Source organism: Pseudophryne corroboree, chromosome 1, assembly GCF_028390025.1.
Source record: "Pseudophryne corroboree isolate aPseCor3 chromosome 1, aPseCor3.hap2, whole genome shotgun sequence".
NCBI lineage: Eukaryota > Metazoa > Chordata > Amphibia > Anura > Myobatrachidae > Pseudophryne > Pseudophryne corroboree.
Genome location: NC_086444.1, coordinates 801139611 through 801147857, shown reverse-complemented (window position 1 = coordinate 801147857; position 8247 = coordinate 801139611). Strand labels below are relative to the sequence as shown.

Below are 8247 nucleotides of genomic sequence, written 5' to 3'. Positions count from 1 at the left end.
TGAAATCTACAGTAAATTGCAGTGTAAAAATAAAGCAGCCAGTTACTCTGCACAGAATCAAAATAACCCGCCCAAATCTAACTCTATCTGCACATGTTTTATTCCCCCCCTCCCTGCAGTGCAATTTTCCTAACCAGGACTCGGGTCGGATAAGATCTCTTCGGGAGATCCAGACCAGGTTTTGGGTTTAGATCGGATCCACTAAATTGGGTGGGTTCAAATCTCTAGAGAACCGCACAACATATGTCCACTTAAAAAAGCTCCATGTGCAAATTACAAGTTCTATACACAGTTTATTCATGTATGTTGCTATCTACTAAACTCTTTTAGAAATGTCCTTCATTGTTTTTCAATTCCCTAAAACATCAGCTCACAGTACTGCAGGATTGACAGATTTTTTTCATTTTTTTCAGTGAGATATATATATATATATATAGTCTTGGAAGATCCTGCACTCTCATCAAAAGTAATAACGACGGCGGGTGCTCCTAATGACCTGAGAGGCCACCAATATACCACAACAACCACCTAGGTGGAAGGTGCACTCACGCCCAGAAATTAGTCTCTGAAGTCACTTGTAAATTCAGTATATTTTTATTCGGGTTCACTGTTGATGCCGTATTTCATCGACGTTTCGGTCCTTATGCGGACCTTTATCAAGATTGGCACTTAAATCACCTATACAATCAGAAACAGTTACAATTAATATGTATAAGAACCCAGATTTATTCAACACCAACACCACCAGTGCCTCCCAGGCCCTGAAGACTGTCACAAAAACCAGAAAACGTATTAAAAAGCTGTTTTTTTATATATGTAAAAAAGAGATACTTGGAAATAATCCACGTGTGATGAAAGAGACACCTCCACCGTTAGGACTATCTGTTTAGATAGGCAAATGATTACCTGGACGGCAAGCCAGATCACTCAGATGTGTGGAATGGCCTTCAAAGTTGGCAACATGCCTGATCACATAATGAAGTTAAAAAGCCTATAACGTAGGGGAAGCTGCAAGGCGTAGTCACCTATTAGATAAATAACAGAGTAACTACACCATAAGAAAATACACTAACAACGTCATTTTGGAAAAGATCATACCTAGTTACATGTAGAAATAGCTCATGGCAGCTTGTGGGCTCTGTACATGTGTCAGACACTCAGTCTGTAAGGAGGCACAACAGGAAAAAATAATCACCAACCGTAATCATGTGTCAGAAGGGAGCTGCAGGAGGACCATACTCACTGCTCAAGTGTCCAGAGCCAAATGGAAGCTGCATAAAGTTCAGCCTCAGCTGAGCACTATTTAAGGATCAACCACAGGAAGTGCCAATTAGGGAGATTAGTATAAACCCAGTCTCTCATTAACTGATCACCTCTCAGATAACTAACTCAGACCAACTGGAAAAAACGTTACAGGGTTCACAGGACAGGCAGTGGCTATCGCTAACGCACGGCTACTTAAATGAGTGTATTTTAACGATTTAGAAGGGCAACTGCCGGAGACGCGTCTTTTGCGTTCCACCGACCGGAACACCATGCGTTCCATTCCGCGGAAGTGGCGCTGGCCGGAAGTCTCTGCGTTCCACTCGCGGAAAGAACCGTAATTAGGCTTATCCACTGGCTAATGTTTAAAGGAGGTGTACAACCTAGAGGGGGGTGTTCTCAGAGAATGAACACTCCCCCAGGTGGAATCATCAATGTACAGGTTCACTCATAGCTCACAGGGACTCGGAGGTATACCGGAGGTCTCCTCACGTATAATCCTGGATTAACCTATGTGTAGCCTGTCAATCACCACAGAAGAAAAAGAGTGCAAATGTAAATAATGATCCATAATATGAAATGTCAAAAATGTCAAAAATGACATAAGAGGGCACCAGATCAAATGACCACAACTCACCCTACGCATACAAACTAACATATATCTGATCAACAAAGGCAAATTGAATACTGATGTGAGTGTAATATCTTTATAGTAATACATTGGTATAATGTAATAAAAGATTTTAAATAATAAAAGGGAATAGTGGGTGGTGTGGTCATTGAAATTGGTGGACCCTCGTGACTAGTATAGGACCTGGGAAGGCTCCGGGAAACAACAGAAAAATATATATAAAAAACATAAGCAAGGACGTATAAATAACTGTCCTTACTTTCTTAATCTCTATACATAAAAAGAACATACAAAAATGAAAAAAATAAAACATAGAACATAGAACATATAAAACACATAAAAAACACATAAAACACATAAAACACAAATCGAAACCCAGCCTGTATGTGCTGATTGTATCACAGTGCCCTATGTCCCTGAAACATACAAAGTGTGTTCCAAGGTATCCAATCAACTATGGCAAAATAAAATTCTAAAGAAAAATATTAAGGGGGTTGGCCTCATTGAGGCCCTTTGGTGACACTGTATTGAGTTTGTGTATCCAAAAGCTTTCCTTCTGTTTAAGTAACAAGGTGCGATCGCCTCCACTAACAGGTGGCGGCACCCAGTCAATCAGCTGACACTTCAGGGCAGATACTTGATGTCTAACTGACAAAAAGTGCCGTGCTACCGGTTTGTCAGAAAAGCCCACATTGAGGGCCGTGTGTATGGATGACCGATGGTTTGCCATCCTGTCGCGAAAGGGACGCGCGGTTAGTCCGACATAACATAACCCACATGGGCACTTTAGAAGGTAGACGACATGATCCAGTCGACAGTGGAGATGATATCTGATGAAGATTTTTTTCCCTGTGTGTGGGTGATACAAAAAAGGACCAGTGATCATAGATCTGCACGTTGTGCACCCCCCGCAGGAAAAACTGCCAGGTTTGGCTTGCATAAGCTGGATTTGAGATGTGTTCTGTTCAGGGAAAATCGTGGGTCTCATTAGTAATTGCTTTAGGTTGGCCCCTCGTTTGTATGCAACCATAGGAGCAGGTGTTTTAAGAAAAGGCAAACTGTTGTCGGTGGCTATTATTGGCCAATGTTTCCGTAGGGCCTTTCTGGTTGCACTTGTGGAACCATCATACTGAGTGGAACAAATCATCCGATTGTTACGAATGGGGTTTTTAACCTGTTGTCCATGAAAAATGCTGTTCGCTTTATTGAGACAGCGAGTAAGTACACTGCTAGTGTACCCTCGCTCCAGAAAGCGAGAAGTGATCTCGTTACATTGTTGATCTTTGAGTGCTGCGTTGGAATTGATCCTCATGGCTCTGAGGTACTGGGATATGGGCAATCCTTCTTTAAGGGCTGGGGGATGATGGCTGCTAGCATGCAAGGTCAGATTGCGGTCAGTGGGTTTACGGTACAACGAGGTGTCCAGTCGGTCACCATTTCTGGTGATACTGACATCCAGGAAAGTGATGTTAGTGGCCGATACTGTGTATGTGAACTTGATAGGATTATCCAAAGCATTCAATTGGTTCACCATGTCAAGAAACTCAGACTCGGTGCCCTCCCACAGCAAGAAGACGTCATCAATGTACCGTTTAAAGAAGGCAATCTTGTGCCCATACCTAGGTAACAGGTACGTATGTTCATAGTGCGCCATGAACAGATTAGCGTAGGCGGGGGCCAAATTAGACCCCATCGCGGTTCCGGCGATTTGAAGAAAATAATCATTTTTATACATAAAGTGGTTACACGTAAGAACCAATGAGGTCAGTTCCAACACAAACTCAGTGGGGTAATCTTTGCAGGGGCTGTTGGAAAGAAATTGACGTATAACATCCAAACCTAAGTGGTGTGGTATAACGGTATAAAGGGACCCCACATCCATAGTGGCCAGAAGAGTGCCTTCACTAAGATGGGTAAATGTCCGTAGATGTGTGAGGAAATCCCCAGTGTCCTTTAAATAGCTATCAGTTTTTAATACCAAAGGCTGTAGGATACTGTCAATAAAGACAGCAATTGGCTGTAACAGAGAGCCTTCCGCGGCAATAATGGGTCTGCCGGGAGGGTGAACTAATGTCTTATGAATTTTGGGCAGAGTGTATAGGATGGGACACCTGGGTGAATTGATGGTCAAATATTTTAATGTGTCTTCACTTATGTAGCCCTGCTCAAAACCTAACTTCAGAAATTGATCGATTTTAGATTTAATTTTAGGAACCGGATTGGTGGTTAATTTCTGATAGGTCATGTCATCTGCTAATTGTCGGTTGATCTCCATGTCATAGTCAGTCCAATCTTGGACGACTATTGCTCCTCCCTTATCCGCCGGGCGGATGACTATATGGGGAGAATCCTTTAAAGTTTTTAATGCTTTCCTCTCGGCTATGGACAGGTTATCAAACATCCTTTTGGGGGGTGAGCTCTCAGAGTCTCTTTGGACTAACCGTAAATAGGTTTTGATGCTGGGATTGGAGGATGGAGGATCGAATGTCGATTTGGGTCTGAATTGAGGTATCTCTTTGTTAGTGGATTTGTTAGCAAAGAACTCCCGCAGACGGAGGGAGCGGCCAAATTTGTACTGATCTATAGTTTGTTGGAATGAATTAATTCTGCATGTGGGGACGAAAGATAAACCTCGGGCAAGAAGTTTAGTTTCCGCTGGACTCAGTTCTACGCTAGATAGATTAAAGACATTGTCACCTACTGTCTCCTCCTCCCTCTTCTCTTGGTACCCCCCTCTCCTCGGGTGCGGTCTGTGCCGCTTCTGAGAACCCTGGAACGGGTAGAGGAGGCCTCTCCTCCTCGATCTAAAAAACGAGTGGAGTCGTTGTTCCCTTCGTAATAATCGGTGTCTGAGGTAGAGGCGGAGGAAACAAATTCATGGGCAAACGGTTGGGCCCTTCGCCTAGTGTATTGTCTATTCTGACGTTCACTAGTATTGTTTCCAAGTAACCAGCGGTATACAGTATGCGTTTGGTAGTCGTTAGTTACAGTGGACAATTTTTTTCGTTTGAAAGAAATTAGATCACGTTTATAAGTGTCCACCTGTGTCTGTAGACGTTCGATCCAATTTTGGGTTTTGTCATTCTGCAGCACGGTGGTGTGAGATTTGATGGTAATATCCACTTCAGTAGATAATTTCTTTAACTCAATGCCAACTTCCTCCACTACCAGGGTCATGAGGTCAAGCGAACATTTGTTCAATACTCCACACCACCGGCTGCAGAAGACAGGGTTGTTTCTACCCAATGTTGGAACGTTAGAGATACGGAAACCCCGGGGGATTTGTTTTCTCCTGAGGTATTCCGACAAAAATTGACCATGTAAAGTCAAATCAACCTCTTTTTGTCTGTGTTTAAGCACTTTGTAAAACAAATCCACAGGGGTTTCGGCTGGTAAGGCCTCAAACTCTAATTTATCGAATAGTAATTTTTCAGTGTCCTCATCCGTAAATGAAACTATACCAGTTTCAGCTTTGGCCAGTAGGCCATCGTCCAACAAATATACCCCGCTCTGAGTCATAACACTCTTTAGACTGGAAAACTCAAACAGGTATAGCAATTAGATTAATAACATACTAAACATGACAAACAAAACATGTAAGGTTCCCGGAAATAAAGGTGGTGATCGGTGAGGAAGTCCAATCCGGTATGTTGGATGGGTGTCAGGAAGTAGGAACTGCGTATAGTAGTTCGAACAAATGTAGTCTTGGAAGATCCTGCACTCTCATCAAAAGTAATAACGACGGCGGGTGCTCCTAATGACCTGAGAGGCCACCAATATACCACAACAACCACCTAGGTGGAAGGTGCACTCACGCCCAGAAATTAGTCTCTGAAGTCACTTGTAAATTCAGTATATTTTTATTCGGGTTCACTGTTGATGCCGTATTTCATCGACGTTTCGGTCCTTATGCGGACCTTTATCAAGATTGGCACTTAAATCACCTATACAATCAGAAACAGTTACAATTAATATGTATAAGAACCCAGATTTATTCAACACCAACACCACCAGTGCCTCCCAGGCCCTGAAGACTGTCACAAAAACCAGAAAACGTATTAAAAAGCTGTTTTTTTATATATGTAAAAAAGAGATACTTGGAAATAATCCACGTGTGATGAAAGAGACACCTCCACCGTTAGGACTATCTGTTTAGATAGGCAAATGATTACCTGGACGGCAAGCCAGATCACTCAGATGTGTGGAATGGCCTTCAAAGTTGGCAACATGCCTGATCACATAATGAAGTTAAAAAGCCTATAACGTAGGGGAAGCTGCAAGGCGTAGTCACCTATTAGATAAATAACAGAGTAACTACACCATAAGAAAATACACTAACAACGTCATTTTGGAAAAGATCATACCTAGTTACATGTAGAAATAGCTCATGGCAGCTTGTGGGCTCTGTACATGTGTCAGACACTCAGTCTGTAAGGAGGCACAACAGGAAAAAATAATCACCAACCGTAATCATGTGTCAGAAGGGAGCTGCAGGAGAACCATACTCACTGCTCAAGTGTCCAGAGCCAAATGGAAGCTGCATAAAGTTCAGCCTCAGCTGAGCACTATTTAAGGATCAACCACAGGAAGTGCCAATTAGGGAGATTAGTATAAACCCAGTCTCTCATTAACTGATCACCTCTCAGATAACTAACTCAGACCAACTGGAAAAAACGTTACAGGGTTCACAGGACAGGCAGTGGCTATCGCTAACGCACGGCTACTTAAATGAGTGTATTTTAACGATTTAGAAGGGCAACTGCCGGAGACGCGTCTTTTGCGTTCCACCGACCGGAACACCATGCGTTCCATTCCGCGGAAGTGGCGCTGGCCGGAAGTCTCTGCGTTCCACTCGCGGAAAGAACCGTAATTAGGCTTATCCACTGGCTAATGTTTAAAGGAGGTGTACAACCTAGAGGGGGGTGTTCTCAGAGAATGAACACTCCCCCAGGTGGAATCATCAATGTACAGGTTCACTCATAGCTCACAGGGACTCGGAGGTATACCGGAGGTCTCCTCACGTATAATCCTGGATTAACCTATGTGTAGCCTGTCAATCACCACAGAAGAAAAAGAGTGCAAATGTAAATAATGATCCATAATATGAAATGTCAAAAATGTCAAAAATGACATAAGAGGGCACCAGATCAAATGACCACAACTCACCCTACGCATACAAACTAACATATATCTGATCAACAAAGGCAAATTGAATACTGATGTGAGTGTAATATCTTTATAGTAATACATTGGTATAATGTAATAAAAGATTTTAAATAATAAAAGGGAATAGTGGGTGGTGTGGTCATTGAAATTGGTGGACCCTCGTGACTAGTATAGGACCTGGGAAGGCTCCGGGAAACAACAGAAAAATATATATAAAAAACATAAGCAAGGACGTATAAATAACTGTCCTTACTTTCTTAATCTCTATACATAAAAAGAACATACAAAAATGAAAAAAATAAAACATAGAACATAGAACATATAAAACACATAAAAAACACATAAAACACATAAAACACAAATCGAAACCCAGCCTGTATGTGCTGATTGTATCACAGTGCCCTATGTCCCTGAAACATACAAAGTGTGTTCCAAGGTATCCAATCAACTATGGCAAAATAAAATTCTAAAGAAAAATATTAAGGGGGTTGGCCTCATTGAGGCCCTTTGGTGACACTGTATTGAGTTTGTGTATCCAAAAGCTTTCCTTCTGTTTAAGTAACAAGGTGCGATCGCCTCCACTAACAGGTGGCGGCACCCAGTCAATCAGCTGACACTTCAGGGCAGATACTTGATGTCTAACTGACAAAAAGTGCCGTGCTACCGGTTTGTCAGAAAAGCCCAAATTGAGGGCCGTGTGTATGGATGACCGATGGTTTGCCATCCTGTCGCGAAAGGGACGCGCGGTTAGTCCGACATAACATAACCCACATGGGCACTTTTCCAAAATGACGTTGTTAGTGTATTTTCTTATGGTGTAGTTACTCTGTTATTTATCTAATAGGTGACTACGCCTTGCAGCTTCCCCTACGTTATAGGCTTTTTAACTTCATTATGTGATCAGGCATGTTGCCAACTTTGAAGGCCATTCCACACATCTGAGTGATCTGGCTTGCCGTCCAGGTAATCATTTGCCTATCTAAACAGATAGTCCTAACGGTGGAGGTGTCTCTTTCATCACACGTGGATTATTTCCAAGTATCTCTTTTTTACATATATAAAAAAACAGCTTTTTAATACGTTTTCTGGTTTTTGTGACAGTCTTCAGGGCCTGGGAGGCACTGGTGGTGTTGGTGTTGAATAAATCTGGGTTCTTATACATATTAATTGTAACTGTTTCTGATTGT

General features: G+C 42.3%; 2 long non-coding RNA genes across 2 annotated transcripts; both read right to left on the bottom strand.

Annotated features, from left to right (window-relative positions):
- Window positions 1-444: 444 nt before the first annotated feature.
- Window positions 445-1162, bottom strand: LOC134948231 (uncharacterized). The gene is made up of 3 exons (XR_010182936.1): window positions 1099-1162; window positions 907-1025; window positions 445-678 (listed from the first exon to the last, which is right to left on the bottom strand). It is a non-coding gene; the product is annotated as an uncharacterized LOC134948231 (long non-coding RNA).
- Window positions 1163-4780: 3618 nt separating this feature from the next.
- LOC134948182 (uncharacterized) lies at window positions 4781-6322 on the bottom strand. Its single transcript, XR_010182931.1, has 3 exons — window positions 6259-6322; window positions 6067-6185; window positions 4781-5838 (listed from the first exon to the last, which is right to left on the bottom strand). It is a non-coding gene; the product is annotated as an uncharacterized LOC134948182 (long non-coding RNA).
- Between the last annotated feature and the right edge of the window lie 1925 nt (window positions 6323-8247).